The sequence below is a fragment of the Lagopus muta genome, chromosome 6, assembly GCF_023343835.1.
Source record: "Lagopus muta isolate bLagMut1 chromosome 6, bLagMut1 primary, whole genome shotgun sequence".
Classification (NCBI taxonomy): domain Eukaryota; kingdom Metazoa; phylum Chordata; class Aves; order Galliformes; family Phasianidae; genus Lagopus; species Lagopus muta.
Window position 1 is genome coordinate 59,060,562 of NC_064438.1, and position 26,509 is coordinate 59,087,070.

General features: G+C 46.3%; 1 long non-coding RNA gene across 1 annotated transcript; it reads right to left on the bottom strand.

Moving 5' to 3' along the window:
• Nucleotides 1-17,031: 17,031 nt before the first annotated feature.
• Nucleotides 17,032-19,664, bottom strand: LOC125695129 (uncharacterized). The gene is made up of 2 exons (XR_007377816.1): nt 19,631-19,664; nt 17,032-19,272 (listed from the first exon to the last, which is right to left on the bottom strand). It is a non-coding gene; the product is annotated as an uncharacterized LOC125695129 (long non-coding RNA).
• Between the last annotated feature and the right edge of the window lie 6,845 nt (nt 19,665-26,509).

The window sequence follows — 26,509 nt, forward strand, 5'->3', positions numbered from 1 at the left end:
TCTTTTGCCTTACTTTCTGAATGCACCAGCATCACTGTTTAAAAAAAAAATTAAAAAGCAGCACCAAAATTGTACTGGTCTCTCTGCCATACATGAGTTCTCATGCTGAACTGAGGAAACCCGATATAGAAGTGCAGTAATGAGAGCAGAGTAGGCAATGTCAAAATGTCATTGAATTACTGGAGCATCGCTGACTATCATGCATTGCACAGCAGCTCCGTTGTTCAAAGGGGAGAGATATCTTTATCTTTTGTTCCTGCATGCTGTTAGTGTTTGAAATTCTCCCTGAAGCCATCACAGTTTAGCACTATCAGGTTAAAAATGGATTAGGTGATGCTTCTGGTAATGTAAATTGTGAAGCAGACACCCTTGTCCTCCGTCAGAAAGTTCATTTCTTTTGTCACGTCGCGTGTGAAATAAGGGCACGGGCAATTACTCACTCTCATAGCTGACTGGATTCAATATTTCAGAAGCTAAACTAAAATCACCTTTGTTCCACTGACCCCAAGGTTGTAGATTCTGTATTTAACTGTCAATACCTTACAGAGCACAGCAACACCATTTGCAAAGCTGGTGATGCACAGTCTTTCTATTTATTGCTGCATTCAGAAACCTGAAACTATCACTTTCCTGGGTGGGGAGAAAAGATAGATTTTTTGTGTGTGTGTGTCTATATGGAGTTTGCCTGTATCTGAACACTGGTTTCTGGTCTCCAGTGGGAAGCAGACGGCTCTAGATGGAGCCCACCCCTGTGCGACAGGGCTGTAAGACCCAGGCAGCCCAGGTGTGAGCCAATGAGCTGTGCTTGCTGCAGTGTGTGGCAGCTCCCACAGAAAAGGGTTTCCAACGTTACGGACAATTACTCGCGTGAACTTCATTCCCCACAACTGCATGGTCATCAGCATAATTCGAACAGATAAGCAGACAAGTGTTTAATATCATTGACATGGAAGGAGAGCCATTATTAGGACGAGCTCTGTGAGCCACAGATCACTGCGTGGCGTACTGCAGGCATTTAGTCTGGGACTTCCAGCCTGACACAAAGGAATTTGGCCAAGACTCTCGACTTAATGAGCTTCACTGATGAAAAGTGCCAAGACGGCTTCAGCGGCCTCAGTTAATCAAAAGTCTCAACTATTGAAGGGAAATAAAACCGTCCTTCAAACCTCTGTGTTTCTGTATGCATATTATCCATTGACCATTCCTGTCCTTATGGAGAAACTGTGCTGCTGGGTAAATTATCAGAACAATGCATTAGCAGTTATACAAAGCTTAACGTTTTCAGTTGTTTTCAGGATGGCATCCCCTGAACATTTCTAGCTAAGTGAAATGTACCATAGAAATTTCACATACGTGGCTGACATTGTGTTGTATAGAAACTTTTCTTCCTCGCCTCCCATGGATCCCAAGCAGGCAGTGCATGGACTCTGAGGGTCTGCTGTCCCCAGTGTATGAAACCCTTGCTTTGCAACATTTATAACTCTGCAAGATCCTGCACCGCCCTGCCTTATTTTCTGCTTGAACAGTAATATGTCGTTTTGAAAAGCAGCTTATCATTTTGTATATGACCTAATGATAATGGTGAATTAGGCTCTTTCCAACTATTCCACCCACTTCCATTCCATTCCATTCCATTCCATTCCATTCCATTCCATTCCATTCCATTCCATTCCATTCCACTCCACCCCATTCCACTCCATTCCATCCCATTCCATTCCATACCACTCCACTCCACTCCATTCCATTCCATTCCATTCCATTCCATTCCATTCCATTCCATTCCATTCCATTCCACTCTATTCCATTCAACTCCATTTCATTCCATTCAACTCCATTTCACTCCATCCCATTCCATTCCATTCCATTCCACTCCACTCCATCCCATCCCATCCCATTCCACGAGGGATGAGCAGGTCATAGCAAAGATTTCAGGTGGAAGAGGAAATCCAACCCATTGCAATAGGATGGATGTATGAAGTGTATGAATATCTGCTATTAAGATGGAATATAAATTCTACCATCACTTTTTTGGATTTACATTTGAATCCCCAGACCAATGATTCAATAAACAAAACCCATGTGCTCAGGTCTGCTTATTCATCCTTTTCCCCCTTAGGAATGAAGATTTTGTAAAAGAAATACACTGGAGTCCCAAAAGCAAACGGGGAATCAGAAGAAGTCTTTTCCTGTGCTGACTTGAAGGCCTTGAGATTTTTTCCATGTGCATGGTGTGGAATATGAATGGGCTGTCAGGAAAATCACACTTGGTTTGTTAAAGAGGAAAGAGCATTAGCAAAGAACAAAAAGTAAACAACAAAATAAGATTGACCATACAAGAGAAAAAGACTTCTAAATATGTTAAATCAAAAAGGCAGCCTGTGTCTCAAAGAAATATACCAAAGTTTGCTTTCATTCCAAAGGGAGGGGAAAGCCAATAAATAAAGTATAACAAACACAATTTTAGGAATCGGTTTAAAATGGCACAACTCAAACTGCTAATTAAGAAAGAAACATTTCAACATGTGAAACAAAATGCTCAAATAAACATCAGCACAAATGGAAACGTTTGTTTGATCCATCGCTCTGAAATCAGTGCTGTTCTATGCATAAAAATCTCACTGCAATTAAACCACCATTTCTGGTGAGGAGAAACCCATCTCTTCATTCTGCTTGGCTGCTTCCACGCCCTCTCCATTCATTCCTCCCTCCCAGTGTGTGCATACATACAACTGCTCTCTCGGTGCTCAGGCTGACCTGTGGTCCCTGCTGAGCCACCCTGGCCCTGGGAAACTTGATGATCATGGAGGACCTTTTCAACCCATGCCATTCTGTGATTCTATGATTCTACTTCACCGTGGAAATAGAATGGGGCTTCTTCAGTTCTGATATTCGTGCTATAGGGGCTGCTCCAAAAGTATTTTTTTTCCCTTGGCCCATGATGTTGGAAGTGGATGTTGGTGGGACAGCAGAAAAGGTTGAACCTTCCCACCAATATGTCATTGCACTTTGTTACTGTGTGACAGCTGGCTGCAGAGAGGCACTGCAAGATATTATTCTGTTAATGTCTGTGTCTCAAAGCTTGCTGGGGACACAGATGGACTTGTTCAAGTCCCGAGCAAGGGTTGTGAAATCCTGTGTCTGAAGAACACACATGAACAAGTGCAGCAAGTCCTGGGCAAAGGTTGTGAGATCCTTTGTCTGGGGGACGCAGATGGGCAAGGGCAGGGGCAACCAGAGCGAGATGAGCTGCAGCTCAATAGCTGTGAAGTGCTCCTTTGTGTGGACATATCTCAGGATGATGGCCATCTCAGGGGTACTCAATGACTCTTGCTCAAGGCCCATCCTTGTCAGTAGGCAGGAGAGCAAGGAGGATAAAAGAGGAACTGAAAACCATGAGGATAGGTTTCTGATAACAGACTTCTCATGAAGAACGGAGGTTTCTGGCAGCAGATTCATCATGAAGAAGAAGAGGGATTCCTGACGATCAGATTCCTCGTGAGGTGACTTCTGCATGCTGTCGAACTCTCCTGTGCCTGCTGCCTGAGCGCTGCTGCTGCTTTTAGGATTGGCTTCTCAACTTCCTCGTCTACCTGCCTGCTGCCCAAGGCCGGCCACGCTGCTGCTCCCCATCCCCCTGCTGCGTTCTGCCCGGGACCTTCAAACGCCGTGCAACAGGACACTGCTGGATCCTGCTGGTGACTCTCCCCGCTTTACGCAACTCCTGCTTCTTTCCCATCTTTTCTATCGCCCTCCTTCCCTTCCCCGTCTCCCTGATTAGGTTTGGTAATAAACTGGATGGAACAACATACGAACCGTTGTTTCTTAATCTCACGCCGGGTATACGGATATTAAAAGAACCTCATCCGCCTCCTATAAATTGGAGCGAGACATTAATTGGCATAATGGTTACAGGATACCCGGATACCCGCTGTGAGAGTGCTGTCCTTCCAGATATAGTTTGGAACTTTTTTTCCGTGTGCACCTCCTGGAGTTGCAAGGAGCGGCAGTTTTGAATATTTAGACGCGAGTCCTTCTCCAGGAAGACCGCTCCATGTTCTGAAACTTTACCTTCTATGTGTGTACCTCTCGGGGGCGTATTTTGACTATTTGCATTTTGATTAATACGTGTGTGCCTCCTCGGGAAGACTTCTCTGGTTATTTGGTGACTGAAGTGCGAAACTTGAAGTGATATTTTGTGACTTAAACGTGTGTGCCTCTCCAAGAAGTTTTATTTACTCTATTGAAACCTGGAAAGTGTTGCTTTAGCTTCACATTTTTTGTGCTCCCACTACAAAGAGAGGAGTGGTTTGAGCTGTGTGCACCTCCTGGAATTGCAAGGAGTGAACTGTAACTTAGGTGTGGTGTTTACAGTTTTTTTAGCTTCTTGCCTTTGTGTGCTGCCGTCAACAAAAGGGAGGCGTTATTGGAGCATTTGCATTTGTTTAGGTGTGGTCTATCTCCTTGGGAGGAGCGGTAAGGAGTAACTGAGCTTTTGAATGCGTGTACCTCCTCCTCCCCGAGTGTAGATTTTTCATTGTATTAAGAAATGAGTAACAGTATTGCCAGTATGAAAAGTGAAGATGTGTTATTTGATAAGAAAATGGCACCATTGGCATTCTTCAACTCTTGCCGAATGTTCACAGAGACCAAACAGTGGGTGTGAGTTTAGTGAGTGGTGCATTTGAAGCAGTAGTGGCAGTGATAGTGGCTCACATCTGCTGGTGCAGATTGTTTGAGTGTGGCATGCAGTTCTTACTCATCGCTGGTGAAAGTGCAGAGCTAATGGTGGTGACTATGTCGAGAAACAATGCTGTGTAGCTGAGGATTTGCTCTGTCAAATAGTGCCATCGTGCTTTTTGGAGTGGTTGCAGTTTTCATGGAAATAAATTGGAGGCATTACTTTCGGAGCAACCTACGGTTCTGAGGCTTGTGCTCTAATGCCAAGGACTGCGGGAGGGTGTGACTGTGGTGTGGGTGCCTGTGCTCTCACTGTATTCCTGAGTACAGCCAGGAGTGCTGCTGCCATAGGGTGGGTTTCCCAGGCACCTCCCCAGGTCTGGCGCACCTTTTCCATAGAATCATGGAATCACAGAATGGCCTGGGTTGCACAGGAGCATAGTGCTCATCCAGCTCCAACCCCTGCTGTGTGCAGGTCACCAACCAGCAGCCCAGGCTGCCCAGAGCCACATCCAGCCTGGCCTTGAATGCCTGCACGGATGGGGCATCCACAGCCTCCTTGGGCAACCTGTGCCAGTGCCTCACCACCCTCTGGCTGAAAAACTTCCTCCTCATATCCAACCTAAACCTCCCCTGTCTCACTTTAAAACCATTCCCCCTTGTTCTACCCATTCCACTCCTGGCACAGCCTCAGACAAGGGGGATTTGTAGTTTCTTGGGGCTGTGGCAGCAGCAGAGCAGCCAGAACTGTTACGGTGCTCTCTTTTGGGGGAGCTGTTTGCTGGGAAGTTGTACAACTGTCTTCATCTCGTCTGTTAGAAGGACAGGAGCAGGCAGCAGAGTTTTCTGCTATCTGTCTGGCTTGTGGCTCCCACCGCTGTATCCTCCCCACCTGCAGCCCAGCCCCTGCACTGAGCTCACTGCCTGGCAAGATGAACAGGTGAGGAGTTGCAGCACGGAAGCTTTGCACCAGACGAGAACTGCTGCCACGAATTAAGGAAGAGAAAAATCACTTCCTTGTGTTTCGCCTGGGAATTCAAATGCTTCAAGATTTAGTGTAACACAGGATCTGTTTAAGTGGTAATTGTTCTTTGTTTCAGACTACATCAATTTACAACTGGAACACTATGGCTGTCACTGGAAATGCTTTGTAAATTTATTTACAGGCTGCAGGAAAGTGAAGAAGCACACAGGCTGCATTTTAAATACAAATTGCTTCGAGGTACAATTTGCTCAAATTGTTGTAATGCGCATTATGAATTTAATTTTAGTACATTTTTGCTATATAATAACCTGATTTGAAAGTATAAATGCAAATTAAATTTAAATAACCTATAATTTTTATGTGATGTGATGTTTCATAAATATTTACTATGGGCGTCTTATTATCGAATCAACCAGTCCTTATACAGCACAGACAGTAATAAAGGCAAGGTCATCTCTTACTTACTGTAAGAAATATATAGTACTTATTATTAGACTTGCACTCTGCAGCATCTGATTGTTCTTCAGCTCATCTGTCTGCAAAGAGATAATCACAGCAACATCTGAGTGCCTCAGCCCTTAATGCGTTTATCTCTCTCTCTGAGGTAGGAGTGCTTTTATCACCATTACCCTTACTGGGAATCAAGGCACGGGGAGGTGGGCTTTAAGTTCATCGAGGCACACGCAGTGCTGCAAGCACTGTGCTGTGAGCACCTTGCTGCATCACCCCAGGCATACACCACCGTGCAGACATCATGCTGTAAGCACTGTGCTACAAGCATGCATCGTGCTGCAAGCAGCCTGTGCTGTGGGCATGGTGCTACCCCAGCAGGTGGGTAGCACGGAGGACAGAGCAAAGATGGAATGGGCTTTATTTTGTGAAAATTCCTTCATGCAAGGATAATTTTCCTTGTATAATTTTCCTACCCCAGGGATAACAGCATGATACTGAATTACTTAAGTTTCCACGCAAGTATCTCTCTTTTACGAAAGCATTTTTGGAAACAAAAGCTTTGGCACCTTGGCTCTTACTGTGTGGAAAGAACTTACACATCCAACAGGGCTACCTGCTGTCAGGGTCTGCTGCCTGCTTCCATGGTGTAAATGCAAAATTACTCTTTTTGCTAATCTCAATATAAAGGTTCATGAAAGAATCCTAAATGGAAAGTCAGCTTGTATGATTTGCCTTCTGAATGGGTGAGACAATTTTGAACGAATCATAGAATCATAGAATCCTAGAATAGTATATTTATAATATTCAGGGTTCAGAATAGTCTTCTTGTGTGTATATACATATAATTATCAGCAATTAGTTACCTAATCAAACATGGAGGCATGGAGTCAGCCCTGACACCACAGCAAGCTATTCTGAGGTCTGGCAAGGAGTTTGGGAGAAGTGGAGGGAAATATTCCCAGGGATGAGGGCTCCAGAGCTGTGTGAATCATCACAGAACCTTGAACAGCCTGGGTTGCAAAGGAGCACAGTGCTCATCCAGCTCCAAGCCCCTGCTGTGTGCAGGTCGCCAACCAGCAGCCCAGGCTGCCCAGAGCCACATCCAGCCTGGCCTTGAATGCCTGCAGGGATGGGGCATCCACAGCCTCCTTGGGCAACCTGTGCCAGTGCCTCACCACCCTCTGGGGGAAAAACTTCCTCCTCACATCCAAACCAAACCTCTCCTGTCTCACTTTAAAACCATTCCCCCTTGTCCTATCAAACATTTAACCCAAGACTGAACAACAAAATGAAAGAATGACCAAATGTTCCCATAACACGTGATTTAGCAGACCAAGGTTGCCTTCCTTCCAGCAGAGGGGCAGCACACTCACTCTTGTCTTCACACCATTTCTAGGAAGACCACAGGAACACATCATAGTTAAGTAAGATTAATGTCACATACAATGTCTGCAAAACCCACAAATTGTGGGTGTTTCCAAACTGAACGCTGACTTTTCAGAAATGCTGAGCACTGTTTCCACACTTGGTGACTGCAGAGATTTCAGTCTCTCACTTTCAAGCCCAGCTGCAGCAGGCCACATGTTCATACCTTCAAACAAGGCACCTCTTTACTTACACCGCGGTCCCACTGCACACCTGGGTGGAATTAAGGCTGTCTAAAGAGAGAGCAGTGATGTCCATGGACCGGATGAATGCCATGAACAAAGCAGTCCAAGAAGCCCCTCCAACTGCCGGTAGTGTCCATGGCAGCTGCCAGCCCTATGTGGTGTCTGTCCCGAAGCTGAGCTGCCTCTGCTGAAGGCTTCTAAAGGACCAAGACCAAACTGGGGTGACTTCTGATCCCCACAGCTGCTGTGAAGCTGTTGGTGCCCACCTGCCATGCTCTGCCCATGAGGCCCGGCCGCCTGCAGCTCTGACAGAGGGAGCAGCGCCCTGGGCTCGGTGCTTGATGCTGTGCAGAGTGCTCCGTTAGTGTTAATTGCTGCAGGAACAGTGGGGTGACAAATGGCCAGGTGTTTAGCAGCAGAGCTGCGCAGGGCAGGCAGGACTGTGGGACCAGCAGTACTGGGAGCAAGGCAGCCTGGTTTCATTGGCTCAGATAAGGTCTGTGTTTGTGTAACAGGCAGCTCACATGGGTAAATATCTTTCTCCACGCATACAGAAGTGACCAGGATGGCTTGGATGTGGAAAGCACCCTTTCCTGCCAACAGAAAATCAAGTTGAGGAGCCAGGTGGAGACTGGGCTGGTGCAGGACTGCCTGGTAAAGGGGTATGGCTGCCCAAATCCTCTGGCTGCACAAGCTTGCTGCACAACCTTCTATGTTTGGCATAGAATGCTTTATGTGACGTCTATTCTATCAAATTATCTCAGCAGGGGTTTGGTGCTCCCCACATCTAGCCGGTGTAACAGCACAGAACAAAATGGAAAAATACCAAAGGCCATAAAGTGTTGTTCTGTGTTCACCACAGGCAGAATGTATCTTTAGATATTTCAGAGCCATGCAAGGATAATTAGTGACAGAGCTTTTTACATTTCTGTTTTAAAGGGTTGTGCTTTTCTTCACCATCACCTCAAATGTGAGAGCTGGATGCTGAGCTCTCCTACCACGGGAGCTTTCCTGCTATTCCTTCTGCAGGAAGCTGAGGAGGATCAGCAGTGACGATGTGCAGTGAAGTGGCAGGCGGTGTCTCCTTCTCAGGAGGGGAAAGCTGCCACGGGGAAAGGCCCTGCTGTTTTCTTGCACCCCAATGCTCACAGTGTTGAGCCCCATCTCTGCAGGCAGTGCCAGCAGCTGGGTGCCCGCAGCTCTTGTTTGGGCTTTGGCAGCTCAGGAAACTCCCTAGGGCAAGAGCTCTTTAATTCAGTGATCCAGCCAGTGCAGAAAAATTGCACTGCTGTATCTCATTTAATGTCTCACTCCATTTAAGCCTGCCCTCCAGGGAAGGATCCTCTCTCACATTCCTTCCTTTTCTATTTTTTATTTTTATAATGTATATCCTGGAAATCTACATAAAGAGAACACATTTGGAAGTTTTGGAACTCTTCCAGCTGGAATTCATCAGTCCTTGTAGTCTTCCCTCAAGAAATGGACGCTGGTTTTGTTCTTTCCAGTGGATTTCCTGCTGTTTGGCAAAACTCTTCAAAGGATTAATAATGGGAGCACTTGAACAAGTCCAACACATATTATACTGAGAGGTTTCATTGAGCAGCATCTCTTCCAAAACCAGAAGAACTAACTGTGACTTCATGTCCATTAACTCTATGCAGTGATTGTGGCTGAGCTGCTCCAAGCTGGGACAGCCCTCACTGATGTCCAAAGCCAAACAAAAGATCTACTGCTGCTCCCCAAAACTTCCCAGTCTCATTTTCTGGAAAAGAAATAAGAGCAATAATTAAAGATCAGATTGAGGAACAGGCAGGGTTTACAGAATGTCCTTTAATCACATCTACTACTCATAGCACCCACAGCACCCATAGCATTCATACCACCCACAGGACCCCCAGCACCCCCAGCACCTACAGCACCCATAGCACCCCCAGAACCCACAGCACCCATAGCACCCATAGCATCATGGCTCTCTATGCACCCAGGGGTGATGTGAGCACTTCTGTGGAAAGACAGATCCTGATACCTGATTCTTACCTGAACCCAGAAGGCATCCCTCTCATTATTTCCCTATGACAATGTTTATTTATCTTCTGGTCACCGTTTGGGGGCAGGTTTTTGCAGCTTTAACACACTTAAAATATTAGACGGCAGCCTCCATCCAAGCCTGCTGTGAGCTTTGACCCCACCAGGCTGCTCAGAGCTCATTAAACAAGCAGTCACCCCTGTGTGAAGGAAATTGCTGTGGTTTACTAATGCTTCTAAATTGTGTTCATGAAGCATGAACTTCAGTATCATGCTCCATGGCACCGCTCAGATTTCTGTGGCAAGAAATGAACTTCAGTGTTACAGCCAAAATAAATCCTAGCCCTGCATGAAGCTCACCAAGTTTGATATCATATTTACAGGGTTACTGGTGCCATTAACCATGGAATGTTCATATTCATGTCACTGATCTTGTACCATTTTCAGGACTATGGGCATATTTTAAGGCTTAAGAAGCCCTCAGATGTAAGCCCATAATGTAAGGACCTCATCTGTTTAATATGGTCCACCTTTGGATTGCTGTGGTATGAGGGTCTCACCACATGCTTAATAACAGCTGTACAGCCCCGAGCTCTTACTGGATCTGCTTTGGCATCGGGCTGTCCTCACATCAGCTGAGCTTCTTGCAGATCCCATGAAGTTTTGTGGCTTGCATGATTCACTTTCTGTCAGATCTGTACCCCTGCAGCTGCAGGGCACTCACCTGCACTTAGCAGTGGGCAGTGAAGGTTCCATTGGTAGCAATGCCCCGTGGAGGCATTGATCCTCAGCTTTGGTGCTGCTTTCCTGACTCTCCTCCTGGAGAGCCCCTGGATGTGCCCTGGGCACAGCTCCAGCTGTTCCTACTGGGACAGGGTGGGACCCAAGGCACTGAGGTGTCCCCAGACTCAGCCATGTAGGGATTCTGGGATCCTGTGAGCATTCAGATCCATCACAAACTCAGGATTAAATGAAATGCCCTGAAAATGGCATGAAATCAACGTCCAATATAATCTAGTTGCGTATAATTGGGTTGTGCCGCAGTAACTGTGCAGGGTCCTTGTGCTTTTGCTGCAATTATGTACTCTTGCACACCCCTTCTGCATGTTAAGAAACTGCACTGCTCATTGGGCAGTTAGCTGGTCTCGCTTTTGTCCTTTTCTTTAACAAAAAAACATATATATATATATATATGTATTTTGTAACTGTCACCTGTGTTGTTAGGATAAGTCCTAAGTTGGCGGATGAGGAGAGAAAATTGCCAAATGCTGCATAGGTTGGAAGAGCCAAGCAGAAAAGTCTGAAGGACCAGTGGATTCCATAAGAATGTGAGATCAGCAGGCAGGAGCTGTGGCTGCTGACGGGGAGGACAAGGGGCAAACAAGCAGGGGAAAAAAGTCCTCAGTTTTCCTTGGTGGTGTGGCTCTGCCTGAGAGCTGTGGGAGAGCTGTTGGAGGCTCTTTGCTGGAATAGGATTTGGCTACAAGAAAACCTAAACCAGAAGCGGTGTTATGACCAAGTGACTCTGCCAGACATGGAAGGGATGCCAGAGAAGTTCTACTAATTACAAAGCGCAGCTTTTTAGGTGTTTCCCAGACTTGTTGTAAAGACTTCAGGCATCAGCCCCTCCTGCACGCTGAATAAGAACGGCTGAAGGCTCAACCTCCTGCTCAGCAGAAGTCTTTCACCTCCCTGCTGCCACTCTGTGCACTCCTCTGCAATTTCGAAATAGCATTCAAGCCTCAAGAAAACTGACTCAAGACAATGCTTTCCAACTGCAGGCATGGTGGCAGCCCCTTGTTGAGATTTTTCCTGTTTGTTGGCCTTCTTTACACTTTAATAGCAGTACAGAATTGACCTTACTAACACCGCTTTGATAGCAAGCTTCTCTTCTACTCTTCTTATCTGTTTATTACACTAACAAGAGGGGAGGCCATATGTCACGCTGGGAGCAGTAGATGATGCCCAAGCCAGCCGAGATTACGAGGCTCTCTACCTACATTTGTATGGCTGACTTGCCCTTGTCATTTTGCCAGAATTTGTTTTGCTTTCTTCCACGTCATTGGAAAAACACTCAAGAAAATCTGTACAACATCAAGCATCTGCAATACAGACGGATCTTCTGTTGCACAACGATGTCGCACTTAAAGTGACTGCTGAGGTAGCTTTTGCTGCGTGTAGTATACGATGCAATGTCTCAACTATAGTGGATACAATTCAGTATAATTTAATGAAATTGAAAAAATAACTAAGCCTAGGATAAAACATTTTAAAATGTTATTCTTTATAATTAATTCAAACATTTTACAACTGAAAGTTATTAAAGAATAACAAGTCACTTACTAATTCTAAAACAACCAAACAAGTGGAACAGCCAACATGAGCACTTGCAATGCATGGCCCAGGCAGGCTGTAGGGACAAAGTGCTCTCCTTCAGATGCAGCCAGGGAAGCAAACAGGCTGTGAAATGCTATTTCTGTGCTGGGGACACAAGGAGCCTGCTCAGAGCTCAGGGTGATGAGGTGGGGAACTGCAGATGAAGAGGTTTTTCAATTCTAAACCCATTTTAGAATATCACTGGAAATTCCAAATTTCCTTTTGACTGCCCATTTACTTCTTTTATTTGTACAGACAGGCACATGCAGTTGATGGCTCAAAAGAGGAAGGAACCCATCCGCGCCAGCCGGAGCTGTGCAGGAGATCGCACCCAGGCATGGGGAAGGAAAGCAGCTCATGTGTGGTGCTCAGGGCCGTGATTTAGCAGAGGGCTGTTAGGGCAGGATGGTCAGGATGTGGTTGGACTCGAAGACCTTTAAGGTCTTTTCCACCCTGAGCAATTCCATGATTCTGTGATTCCATGTACAAAAATGGCCTGAAGCAAGCAGGCTGCCACGGCACCTGTGGGAACTGTGCAGCATTCTGTGCAGCAGATCCCAGAGGAAGGTTGAGCCTCTGAAGACACCACACAAGGAAAGCCCAGAGACATTCATGCAAATTAAGCATGAGATTAATCACTAGAATGCTGCTTCTAAAGGGGAACTGCATGCACATGCTGCGGAATGCTGCAATGGGGCACAGAGACGCTGAAAGCTTGGAAGCTGTGGAGATGCTGATGCGGTTCCCACCCTCATCCCTCAGACCTTGGAAATCAGACCCGTGCTGTAGTGAGTTTGTAATAGCAATATCCCTTCTGTGCCCTCTGCCTTCTGTGCATGCAGTGGTGCAGGCATTAATAACTAGGGGCCTCGTCACAGGTTTCACACTGGGGTAGGCACAGGGAAGTCATCGCTGGCTCCTGCTCCCCCATCCAGGCAGGCAAGCTTCAGACAGTGAGCAGCAGAAGGCCCTGCTGATAACGAGCTCCCTAATGAGCTCGTGGCCGCCCGTGGGAGTGCTTTATGTTCTGTGCTGGATGCCCACAGCCAGATCCAGGATCATCCCAAGGGATGGAGGTGGCTGTGGAAGCCATGGCTTGGCTGGGGCTAAAGGACTGCAGAGAGCAGCTGGAAGCCGGTGGTTACTGATGCTTTGGATATGAAGAGATCTGTGTTCATCACACAGCTGGGGTCTGCTGGGCCATGGGGCAGCCCTGCAATGGGTGCTGAGATGGGAGCTGGGAGCTGATTTGCTGGGATGTTTTCAGCTACTGTGGTTAAAAGTAAATAAATACCAAAGGGCAATGTTAGCAGTGTGATTTTAATTTGTTTAATCAGATTATGTTGTTTTCTTCTCTGCTGCTTTCTAATTTGGGTATATGAAAATGAAATTAATATTAAATTCTCCTATTTATTCAGCCTTAATGAGATGACTGCAGTGGCTTGCCAGCAATCTGTTGTCTTTTAAATGTGGCTTCCTGAGCATTTCCTAAGCTACCTAAGTTTGGGAAAAAGCCAAAATATCACCTTCATTCCAGTCACTTCAGGATCGTGACGTTAACAGAAACACTTATTAAATGGGATTTAATAGGATTAAAGGGCAATGTAAAGAGTGGGATTAAAGATACTGCTGCTCCGTTTCGCAGCAATGAAGGAATGGATCTTGGTTTGCTGAGGGAGATATGTAATTATCTTTTGTGTGGAACTCCAGAGCTCTTTATTTCCTTTTTCTAGATTGAAACCTGAGCACGTGGCAATGCAAACCAGGCAGTGGAAATTCCTCATCCTGGAAGTTGGACAAACCCGAGAGAAGAGGGAAGTCATTAAAGCAGTTTGCACATTGCAGAATTAAAGCATACCTGCTGGTAACAACTGTGTTTGTGTTCGGCCGGCCGCTTTAGACTGAGCGATAACCGAATTATACCTGCTTCAGGCTGCTGCAAATCCTGTTAGCAGGAGGTGGGCTGCGATGGATTAGCACACATCCACTCCGTGTACATCATTAGGAGGTCTGGGCTCTCCAGTACTGATTTCATCTCTCTGCAATGCAGCCTTGAAATCAGGAGAGAAGAATAAGGGGTTTTCTTTAGATGATTCACTCTGCTGCCACGTTTTCTTATCTCTTGTACTGCGCGTTGAACACTGGCAATATACAGTCATAAACAGCAGGTTATAGCTGCAATCAAACAGATTCTTCCCACCAGAAAAACATGTTCCAAAACTTCAAGGGTTGAATTCTTTCCTCCCAGGCATGTCCTTGGCTCAATGATTTCATTGCAAATGGACATATGGTGCCAGAGTCTGGGCTGGTACATCCAGATTTATGAGAAACACTACACATCATCCTCCAATTTCAGTCTGAGAGCTGTGGATCTTGGCACAGGCCATCCTGAAGCAGAAGGTGGTGGTGAGTGACAGCTTGATACATCTCAGTCATTGGCTGCTTTTGCACATGTACTCGATTTGGAGGAAGATTTGTTGGTTAACTCTGGGTATATTGTACCACTCTGCAGAAACACTGTGGTAATTATTTTGGGTGTTCCACAGACTTATTCCTCTAAAATCACTGAGTAGTGCTTTACCTGATTACCTTCATTGTGAATCCAGCCTTGTCAATCCTCTAAGATTTCCCACTCAATCAACACACGCCTCTAACTTGTAATTATCTGTGGAAATGTTTTCGCAATGTGCAACCCTTAACCTTTTTTAGATGTTGATTTATTGCCTCAGAGTTAAGCCCTGATGTTCCATTTCCCGGTGCTGTTACCAGCGTCTCCTTCCAGAGAAAATAATTTAACTAAAACCTTGTGGAAAAATGAATCAAAAGCCCGATGGTATTTACATGGGGCTTTTTAATCATTTCAAACATAGGGAAGTTTTTGATTTAAAATTACAGTAATTTTATTTCAATTGTTCTTGGTATTTTCCTCAGGCACAACTAGGAATATACACATAATTAACCAAATGGCGGCTCCTTCCACAAACGATAAATGCCTAAGATATAAAAAATGCCAAATGCCATTTCAGATAACAGCTTTTAGAGAATTTTCACGACAAGGAGGTTGGCTCGACGTCCTGTGCTGCTTTGGAGTCCCAAGCAGCTGCAGAGGAGCAGAGCAGCGAGTGCTGCAGGGCCTCCCATACTCATCCAGCCCCAGGCTGGGAGTCCTGCTGCTGAGGTTGTTCTCCTGCAGGAAGATTTACAGTGCACAAATCTCAGAGAAGGGAGTGTGCGGCTGCAGGCTGACAGGCGTGCACCTCCAGCATGCAGCAGGAAGGAGATGCTGGGTCTGAGGACACCAAGGGGCCGTACTGGTCCTGACCTCCCACCCCTGCTCCTGGAGGATGGAGCTTTCCTGACCTCATCCAAAAGAGCCTTTCTGTAAGTAGGAAGCTGTGTAACATTGAGATCTGATCTGATTGTTTTCCATAAATTGCCTTCTTCACACACTGGCACAGGTTGCCCAAGGAGGCTGTGGATGCCCCATCCCTGCAGGCATTCAAGGCCAGGCTGGATGTGGCTCTGGGCAGCCTGGGCTGCTGGTTGGTGACCTGCACACAGCAGGGGGTTGGAGCTGGATGAGCACTGTGCTCCTTCGCAACCCAGGCTGTGCTGTGACTCTTAAAGCGGCATTCTTTGCCCACCAGTGCTGCTATAAGGTCAGGCTCTCTCTCTGCATTTATCCATCTCCTGGGCTCACTGTGCATTTAGAGTTTGAGTGCTGCTCTGTGTGCAGTTATCGTGAACTCAGCTGGTAGGTCTTCATAAAAAGCAAAACATGCTCAGCTCTTCCAAATCTCAATCAGCTTTCATCACTGCTGCACCAGAGTGCTAAAATGGAGCCGGCTTGGGGCCCAGTACCTATCAAAGCAGATTTGAATGGATGACCCTCATTTTACCACCTACGAATCTAATAAACAAACTGTTGTTACACTTTATTGCACTATCTGTCACGATAATGAAGTTTTATTTACCATTTCCAAGAACATTTCACTTTCAGGGATGCTATCGGAACAAGCACATCAGCTGTATCACTGATGCTCAGCGAGAGCTGCCAAGCCCCAGAGTCCCCAGTGTGGATGGATATCTGCGTGCTGGGATGCTCCACTCCTTGGGATGTGTTTTTGCCGTGGGTATGTTGCTTTCATTGTTTCCTATCCTGCTGCAGGTTCAGAGAGAGTTCTGAACTGCCAGCTGAGAGCTGTCCCCATCCCACATCTTTGGGAGTGCAGGGTTCACCCAGGATGGGTTCCCATACAGCATCCCATTGCTGAGGCCCAGGCTGCTGCCTGCCACATCCCAGCGCACAGAGCTCTGTCTGGCGCTGGCTGGGATGTGCTTGTTCTGTGCCTGTCCCACTCCAGCTCCGCTCCTGTAGGATTTCATGGAATCACAGAACGGTTTGAGTTGGAAGGGACCTTTAGAGGCCACCTGATCCAATCCCCTTCCCGCCTCCCACAGTGAGCAGGGACACCTACAGTTCCATCAGGCGCTCCTTTCCCAGTTCCATTTACTCCACCTATTTTCAGGTGAGCCCTTGAGAGCTGTCTTGGTGCTGCCCTGGCTGGGCAGCCTCCTAGCAGTACTGCAACCACTGCCCCATCAGTGCTGCTCAGTAGGGCATCCTAACACAATTTACTTCTCTTTTCTTTTTCTTCCTAATAATCTGCTGATGCACTGATCCATAAAACTTATGAGAAATATTTATAAAGGTGACAGCCCTGACATGGAGAATTAAATCATAACACAGGAGCGTGCCAATTTAGTGGCTTATAAAGTTCGAGTTAAAAAATCAGCAGCAACAACACAAAAGCAGATGAAGATCTGTCACAGCTGAGAAAAACAAGCATCTGAGAAAGAATTAGAGCTACAGACTTCCCATCTATGACAAGTGCAGATAGGCTATAAATGTGTGTCAGGTGACAGGTAGGCACGCAGTGAGTAGCAAGGACTGTGTTATAGCATCTTCTACATGAGCAATCCGTTCCAAAACAGCTGTTGTTTGGGGAGAGAGAAGTGCTTCTACTGTAGCTGAGGAAATAAATGGTGAAGCAGCAGAACAATGCACAAGAGGATTATTTTTTTTTTTTTTTTCATAAGTTTAAGGATTTGTTCATTGAAAATAAATAAATAAATAAATAAAGGCAGCAAAACTGCAACCTCTTGTGCAATGCGCCCATGCTCCCCCACCACCTCCAGCTGCACAGACCTGCCATGGTAAACAAGGAGTGCTTTGGTAGTGCTGCAGCAAAAGAGCTTTCGAGCAGAGATGTCTACCAAAACAGAGGCAGGAAGATGGCAGAGTAAGAAGGGAGCACTATGATAGCCATGATGGCAGCAGAAGGCTCTCGGCAGCCATTGGTGTGACTTCTATCCTGACTGCTCTGCTGTTATCTGCTGCTCCCATGCTCCCCCAGGTTTCTGAAGTTTTAAACTGTTTTTATTCAGACATGTTTATGCAACAGAGCAGAGTCCAAAGCAGGCCATGTGGGAATACAGATGAGGACAGATAACATGTGAGAAAGGATGTGCTTCCCCAGGAGCCTCCCACTAGCCACCCCAGCACCACAATGCACTGTGAGCTCGTGCTGTGATGGCTGCCATGGTGCAGATAGAAGGGCCTGAGAATGTCTGAGGTGGGAACATGGCTCTCATAGCACCATGGGGGGGTACTGCTGCTGTGCATTCTGCAGGCTGTCATCCAAAGTCAGGAGCAGCACTCGGGGCCATGCTTGGAGGCTCCAGGTGTTTGTTTGCTTGTTTTAATTGGTTGGGTTGGTGACTGACTTCTTTTCCCAAATGAAAACAGCTGTGATGTAGATGGGCCTTTGATGAATCCTGGGTGCAACTGCTTCTCTTTTCTAAAGATTAAGACATTTGATAATTCCAAGAAGCCATTTCCCATCCAGGGGCTGGTCAGCCAAAAGATGGGGAGAAGCATTTTAATTAGTTTAGAAGCATGTCGTTATAAGTTAGGAACACCAACCTTCTTGTCCTTATGCATACATGCAACAACAATGTAATGGAATAATTGAAAACAAGAGAATTAAGAAGCCTACAATTTTCTGTTATTTTTCACCAAATTACAGCTTACAGAGAAGAACATCTCTCACTTTAAAACCACTCACTGTCTGCGGGAGGAGGGCCTGGGGAGCAGGGGAGCTGCCTGCATGGGCAGCACGCTGTGTGACAGTGGATAAGGGGTGCATCCACAGCAGTGGGAAGCAGGAATGGAGCTGTGTCAGATGCATGGCTCTCTGCTAACCGCTCCCCTGGTCCTAATTTGTTTTGAGCGCCATCAAACCTTTAAACAATTTCAATGAGCTTTTAGTAAACGCTTCGCCATCCTCTGTTATCTCTATAGAACTCCATTCCGGCAGCAGTTTTTTGCCTCTGACTCTAGGGCTCCCTCCAAAATGTTAATTCACACTCTAAAATTCTCAAGCATTAAAACACATGGAGCAGGGATTCAGCCAGGGGCAAACAGCAGCAATGAAAATTGCAGAACAGAAGAACAGAATTTGTCCTTTTTTAAAATCAGCTGGAGATCTGCTGCTAACAGCAAACACAAGGCAGCCTCAGTGCAGAGCCTATTTCAGAGCTTGGAATCAGCATCCCCAACAAACGGTGCCGTCTTCAGCTTTCCCCCACCTTTTCCTCTGGCTCTCTGAGCTTTGGGTCATGCTGCTTGCAGCAGGCTGCTCAGGATCCTGGCAGACATTTGTTCTGGCTGACAAAGCAAGAGGACCCCGTCCTGCTATTCTCCCTGCTCAATTTTCCATTGGGAACTTTCAGTGTTTCCTCACACAACCAGAAATGCACAGTCACTGCTCCTTGTTCTGCTCAGGTGTGTGCAAGCAATGACAGTCCTATCAGTCAGAGGGCACAGAGTGATGGCAGTCAGAATTGAAGCCATCAGCTTCTGGTCCAGAACTTTGTTCAGCACTTTCCCAGCTGAAATCAGGACACAGCAGTGCTGGGCACTGGGGATGGGCTTCTGTAGGCACTGGTGTTTAAGAAGCAGATGAAAGTCCAGGTTCTGCACTCAGGATTTCCTATAAAAATGCATTTGCTTCTGCTGGAATCACAAGGAATTATCTTTTTTTCCAAAAAACACAGGTGTACCACAAATGACTTCACAATCTCCTGTGGTAGAAACAGGGCTGTTAAGGTTAACTTTGGCACCAGAATAAAGAAGATGCAACACCTGTGAGCACACTGGGTTACAAACAGAGGCTTTTAACAGTTTCTAGTAGCTGAGTTCCTGGAACAGCTTTCTACTGGAAACTCATTTGTGAATGAAATTTGATCATTTCTTGGAAAAGCTCCTCTGACAGAGTGAAGTGAGCTAAGCAGCCCCAGAGTTTCCTAAAAATGTGTCCTTGTAACGCTACAATGGGAGGGAAAGTGCAGATAATAGCAGGGAGGCAAAGTCTTCAGCAAAAACAAATAAGAACAAGTCCAAATACAGCAGCCACTGAAGAGAAGAAGAAAAGCTGCTTACCTTTAAAAGGCCTCACATAGGCAGGGATCTCCAGAAAGAGAAAAGCCCTCACTCGCACTGCCAGACTTAAATGAGGTCTGGGAAGGGGAGGATCCTGGCTCCAGCCCTTCCATCACTCAGTGCATTGCATGCACCTGAGCTCCCTGGGCTGGCCCTGCCTTCCCATGAGGTGCTCCATCATTGCTTCAGGTCATGACTTAGCATTTCCACTACAGCCCCAGATCATTTTTGCAGTAATATTGCACATGATGAAGTGTGCATGTCCATTATTAGTCACCAAGTGAATACAAGGAACTGGGAAAGGATGGAAAGTGCAGAAACACACCTCAGTGTACAGCAATAGTCCGCTTGATTCCCTTCCATAAATGGGCCTAAATAGTAACACACTCCTTGCCAGCCACCAAGGAAGGAGCAACAAAAGGAGTTTGATTGCTGTATTTTAATAATTTAGATGTAGCAAAATAATGTAATTTAATAATTTAGATATAGCAAAATAATGCTTGGAAGAAAAGTATGCAATGCTTCCTGTGGATGCTGAAAGAGTAGGCAATGCTGATGGGAGGAGAAAGTTCTCTACAGTTCATTCCTTCAGATAACAAAAGATACACCTGAAAAGGAAGTGCAGTGCTTTGAGCTGTAAGGGACCTAAATGGGTGTCCCAGAGATAGAGAGCCTGAAGGACAGAGGGAAGGGCTGCCAACAAGATGCGGTGTATCGTAGGGCAAAGGATGTGTTCTATGGAGCAGAACATGCCTACCTCCAGGGGTAATGACTGAAAAAGAATTACAGTAAAAAAATACACAGGATTACACAGGGGAAAAATCAGTGAGTGCAAGAGGGGATGATCAAAAAGACACAGAGCAGTAATGGCATCACACGGAATCACACAGAATCACACAGAATCGCAAGGTTGGAAACGACCTGCAAGATCATCCAGTCCAACCACCCTCCCATTCCCAGTACGACAAGCTACTAAACCATCTCTTGTAGCTCCTCATCCAGGCACCTCTTGAACACCACCAGGGATGGCGACTCCACCACCTCCCTGGGCAGCCATTGCAGTGCCTGACCACCCTTTGAGATGCCTGGATCAACAATGCCTGGACTGCAGTGCTAATGTGTGTGGAGAGGTGCAGCCTGCACGCTGACCACACAGCACTGTTTGAAGGCACGCTCAAGAAAAGAAACAGTCAACGATGAACTGAACTTCAGCTCACTTTACAAAATACTCAGTGATTTCCTATCAATAACATGGTAATGGCTGCTGATGGGCTGTTACTGCTAAGACACGCTTTTACCAAAGTAAAATCATCTCATAGGAATCCCCATTGACATCCCCAGTGAATTATGCCCAGCTCTGTTTGATGCTTTAACTGTGGCTGATCGAGACAAAAGCTGGAAGGAAAAAAAGAGGTGTTAGAAGCATTATAATTTAGTGACACAATATTTCTAAAGAGTTAAATAAGCAAAAATGGACATAAATGTTCCCAGGCTCCAGGAAGGGCTCTCACACTAAGTGGTTTGCTGCATTAGAGCTGTTATGTGCAATCTTTCAAGACGCTGCCATTCGAGCACATCACTGAGCCGGTTTGTGCCTGGCCGCTCCTGCTGCTTTCCAGCATTGGCTCTGCTGGGTTTTGACCTCTAAACGAGGTGGTGAATAAGGCCAGAATGCCAAGGCTGCGTGTGGGACCGTGCCTGGAGAAGCAGCCCATTACCCCACTGCAAACAGCAGTGAGAGCCACCGCGCAGAACGGCTGTCAGTCTGCTGTGTGTATTCTCAACAGACACAAAACACATCGCAGGTTCCCCGCACGGTTGCTCGACGTGTTTTTAAACATATTAATCTAATTTGCAGGCAATTAGTTTTGCAATCACTACCCGGTCGTATAATGGCCCTGTCATCCTGTCGTTCACTACTCTCTAAAGAAAGCAGGGAGATATTGGGCCCTCAGGGACCGCACTGCTCCCTCCCCATCCTGCCTGAAGAGAGACTAATGGCCTTCACCAGCAGGCACTTCTCAGATGGCTCAGTCTTCCCAGTCACCAATTAATGCAGAGATGTTAACGAGGAGCATCGTGTTTCACCCCTGCACAAAGTGCTGCACGTTGCCTTATTTTTGTGATAAAACTATTTCAAGTCAAAACAGGAGGATGAAAGTGAACAAAATGTAAAGCATTATTACATTCTCTATTCGTCTTGCACGATGAGTGTTCCGGGAAGAAAATTAGCCTATCAGTTCTTTACAGTTTCAGGGGAAGTGGTATTGTGTGAGAATGCAGAACACTGGAATGGACGTGGGGTTGCCTGCTGTTCATCTTTGCCTTCCCTGCAATTCCCAGTGCTCCACCCCAGTGTGAAGGTAACACCTCCCAGCCGTGTCTGCAATTACATTGCATTGTATCTCACAAGTCATCCATATAGAAACCGTGTTTCAAAAGAAAGTTGAGAACAGGAGGCACAATGTAGCAGCTATGTATAATGAAACCAAGTTTGACCCCGCCTTCTGTGGCTCCACATTCACTGAGCACAGAACTGGAATTACACTGGGAATTAATTACATTGGGAATTACACTGCATTTTGCTCTCCAAGCAGCTTGAAAATTCCTCAAATTCAGGAAGGATTTTCCAAGTAGTGAGGAAGAAACGCAGACCTTCACATTAAGATCATTCTGTGCCACTGTTGTAATACACCTGTGATTCACACGTTGAGCTCTCAGCATGTATTTAGGGAGCACATGTCTAAAAATTCATTTAATCTGAATCTATTTTAAAGCTTTCTAGCAAATGGACTCCAGGGAACAGCCATGCATTGGCAAGGAGACTTCTGCATGACCTCTCATAATTTTCTACTGCTAATTCCCTTCTTTTGTTGTATGAGGTAACTGGTTGAAGTGAGGCAGTCATTAAAAACAGAAATGGAATTTGATAGGGATTAGAAACTCACGAATATTGTGAGGAATCAGGAAGAGGTATATATAGAAAATCCTGAGCCGTGGGCTAAGGAGAGGAACAGTCATTGGCACACATCAGCTAAGAGGAGACATCAGCTGCAGAATGGTGAGTAATTGGCACTTTGCTGGGGGTAACAGCATGTAGCAGCTCTGAGTGCTTAGAAAGTATCAGCATTACAATAAAATCCCTTTGGGACTTGTGGAAAGCAAACTTTCTGCATGAACAGGGAAGGAGTCCTGGGTAACCATTAGACCAAAAAGCTGTGGTGCTTCTCTCTCGCTTTCGGTTAAAACCACTGACTTACATGTCATGTAATTAGGGTTACTATAGTATATAGTTAATATGTTGTATGTTATATATTACATATTACATATGTTATTACATATTATATATATATGTTATAATGTTATAGTATAGTATAACATGTTTGCACAGCATCATCTCTGCCGAGGGAAAACGAATGGGTCCGTGAAAAGCTCCACGGTGAAGGCAAGGCTCAGGGCAGCACCCAAAGGGCTGCAGGCTGTGCAGCTCTGGCTTTGCTTGAGGTGCTGGGGTGGGACTGGATTCCTGCAAGCATCAAATCCAGGCCCAACCTTGGGACCACTTCCTGGGAACTCTACGGGGTGCTTCCCCGAGAGCTGTGACTGCTAGAAGCATTCATACAGAAAGACCTGAACGTGTGAGAAAGAAAAACATCCTCTGGAAATCAATCTGAGAAAACATGTGGCTTGCTACTGCCGAGGAACATCTGTTGTGATGGTTGGGATCCAAGCTAAATGCTGTAATCTATGGGAACTCCTTCTTCGAGGTTTCCTTCAGTGTGGATGCTTTAAAACAAAGTCGGAATGAAGCTGTGACGTCTGAGAAAGGCAACCTTATTTCTCTTATATATAAGGATGACAGGACGACATTCCAGCAGTGTGCCACAGCTCGCTGCAGAGCTGCTGTGCCCCCAGGATAACAGCTCTGCCCCTGCCCTGTGCCTCCCTGCACCAGGGATGGGAGGATCTGGGAGGACTGGAACCTCTGGGCAAAGGAGAGATGAGTTAAAGTGAGCAAGGTGCAAATGGAAGCACTCTGTACTGGGCTCCTGGGGTCTCGGCCAAATGGACTTTTTTCTGACCAGGAGTGCCAGTGTTTTGCATCTCCAGTGCATTTTAATGCTTTGCTCTGAATGGAAGTATCAGAGTGTCTCCTGACCTTCAGCCCACCAACGTCACAGCTCCCTGTGCCCACAGCAGCCAGGTTCCACGGTTTGAGGTCATGAGATAGTTTGGCACTTCGTGACAGTGGTGATGGGAGCAGCCCTTGATTCTTTGTGAGCTGGAAACTCAGCAACAGATTTGAGTCAGGCTCAAATGAGTGAGGCAACGTCTCAGGTGCCACCTCAGGTCATGGCAACACCCTGCAGTGGATGTCTTTCCTCTGGGTCAGGCAGCGAAAAGATGTGATGGGGATATGAGGCTTCTGGAGCAACATTAATTTTTCAGAGATGCCTTTACCCATCTAAATGCACTGCTATGCTTTTGCCAAATGGAAAATAAAATGAATTTCTTACAGGTGGAACAAAACTTTTCATCTGGATGCAAACAGTATTGCCAAACATTCTGAGCCCTCAAATCTGAGGTCAAAAGGTCATTCTAACGCAATTTATTATTTTTACCTGTGGGTTGGTGGTCAAAGTGGAAGATCTTTAATGGGATCATTTGCTGAGGTCCAGAAGTGCTGTGCTGCACCGCCATACAGCCTCAGCAGGGCCTGCAGCTGCTGCCACAGAGTGACCCCAAATCCTTATTCATGAGAAGCTGTGATTGCATTTTGCCTGAGGCACGAGTGGGGACTGCAGCAGGTGGGCAGATAGCGACATGGGCACTCATGACTTACGAGCACAGTTCTGATAAAATAAGCAGAAGAACATTTTTCCAACATGACCAAAATAATAATGCTTTTACAGCTAGTGGAGAAGCGTGGCTTCAGTCCCAGCTACTGGACATGCTCCCGCCATCTGCTAACTGCGAAGAGATAGCATTAATCTTAATGCTGTCAACAGGAATGTAAAGCTATCTTGGAGCTCGCTGCTGCTTCCTTCTCCTCTTCTGTGCTGTGTCTGGAGGAGGAGGGAAACTTGTAGCAGCTCCACGAGCGCTGCGTGCGTCGCTCGGTGCGCGCTTGGGAAGCACGGTGGCACCACAGTGATAAATGTGCTATGAGAGAGAGGAGGTGCAGTTATTGCCTCATTTGGTGCGACACCGTGCTGTGGTTGCACTCCTCACCTCTGCAACTGAAAATTAAACAGCACTGTAGAAAGATGCATGGAAAAAAGAGAAGAGAATCAGGATGGAATTGTGCAACTCCGAAGTGCCCAAAGTGCCCAAAGTTTGGTGCTTCATGGATGCCATTTCTTCTGAGCAGGGACTGCTTTACAATACTCTCATTTTTCTCCTGCATGTGATTTTTGCTGGGACACTCATACTGCAGCTCTTTAAAATGTCATTTCTGTCATTGCATGCCGGATTGAAAATGTTATTTCAATTTAAACACATTTCCCATGTGCACAATCATGAATTTCCAGAAGGAAAATATTTGGAAATTTTACCAAGTTATGAACTTCACATTTGTGTTTAACAGCTCTCTGGCATTGTGCTGTGAGAAAACATTATAAATGTGGAAAAATAAAGAATATTTCTGACAGCAATTTGGATTTATCATCTTCTTGTTGTTCCTTCCCTTTGAGACCCAGTTGAGGTGGCAGCAGTCTCGTCCTGGAGATGGCACAGCATTGGCTGTATCCACACTCTGCTGCCTTCTTTTGAATGGGCTCAGATGATCCACAAGTGGAAATAGAAGAGAACTGGACATAAGCAGGATGAAAACCAAACCAAAGAGCAGCACGAAAGCAGTGGTTAATCTCTAAACAAAGTTTTTCCTGTGCTCATCCCCCTTGGGCACACTGCACTCACTGCTTCTCCATCTCTCCTCATTTCTTCACTTTGCAGCTGACTCTGTGCTGTCCCAAGGATGCCTTCTGCACATGTAATGATTGCCATAATGATGTAGAAGTTGATTTTGGCACTCACAACTCTGTTCTCCTTCACCTGTACCAATGAGTAGCTTGGAATGATCTTTAGACCATGGATGAGCTTCAAACATAATGATTTGTAACCGATTAATGAGATTTCAGATAGGATGTAGCAGAATATATGAAAGCTTGATGCAGATAAACTGAACACCTTGCAGCACACTTACTGTGGGACAGGGATGTGTGCAAGGCTGCTGTGTGCCCAGCAGCACAGTGCAGATGTGCACCAGCACTGCAGGAGCTGCCGCTCTCCTGGCACCAGCTGTGACATCACAGCTGGTAATGGGCCACAGGGAGCTCAGCATGGCACAGCACAGCAGCATCCAGGAGCCCAGCACAGCATGCCATGGCTGTGAGCAGTGCATATTCCCCAGATGCAGCCCCTGCAGGGCAGGCAGGCAGGGACCAACACTTTGCTGCTCCCTCAGTTTTGTGTGTGTGCAGGGCAGAGCTGCCCAAAGCTGGCAGAGGCAGCTGCTGCGGGTGGTGCTGCTGGAGCCCGGTGCTGCTGGAGCCTGGTGCTGCTGTCCATCAGCCATCCCAGCACTGCAGAGGTCATAGCAATTCCACTTTCTGTAAAATATGATTGATTTGGTGGCAGAAGATGCAGAACTTCCCCTTCTTCCCGTAAGCTGTCGCTGTTGGGGATGTTGCACTCTGAACCCAGCCCAGTGCATCTCTGGTACGATGATGCGGGCCACGGTGTGAGCACAGACCCTTTCCCCATTGCACAGCAGCCCATGGGCCACACACCATTTGCCCATGGAGCAGAGCGTGTTGTCCTGCTGCCTGCCCCGTCACTTCTGTGGCATTTCTTAGACTCACGCTCAGTGCTTGATTT